Raw genomic sequence first — 570 nt, forward strand, 5'->3', positions numbered from 1 at the left:
GTCCCGGTTGGTGCCACCAACCGGGACCAAAGACCCCTGTGCTGCCCGCATCGGGGCCAAAGTTTAGTCCCACCTCGCTAGTTGAGAGGGGCGCGCAGTGGTTTATAAGCCCCACTGCCGCACCCCTCTTGAACTCCTCTCTACTGCAGGCTTATGGGCCTACTTGCTACTGCTTTGCCCGATGGGCCTACTGGGCCTTCTGCGGTCCTGAATCCTGGCCCAAAGTAGGGATTCAAGTCGTATTCAGGCCGTGGGGGCCCAGTAGGGGGCACTTTTTTTTGTTTTTTTGTTTTCTTTACTTATTGTTGCTATTTTTATTTTTTTCCTTTTTTTGTCTTGTTTTCTGCATTATTTATTTTCTTTTGTTTTTTGCTTTATTTTTTAATTCTTTTTTCTTTTAGTTTTAGGAAAATTATAAACTTTCTATTAGTGCCATTACTTTTCAAATTTGAAAACACTTTTTTTTTTGTTTTCTTTCTTGCTTTATTTATTTTATTTTGTTTCTACTTACAACAAAATACTTATTGTTGTTTTTTTTGTTTTTTTTCTGCATTATTTATTTTCTTTTGT

The sequence above is a fragment of the Triticum dicoccoides genome, chromosome 1B (assembly GCF_002162155.2).
Source record: "Triticum dicoccoides isolate Atlit2015 ecotype Zavitan chromosome 1B, WEW_v2.0, whole genome shotgun sequence".
Classification (NCBI taxonomy): Eukaryota; Viridiplantae; Streptophyta; class Magnoliopsida; order Poales; family Poaceae; genus Triticum; species Triticum dicoccoides.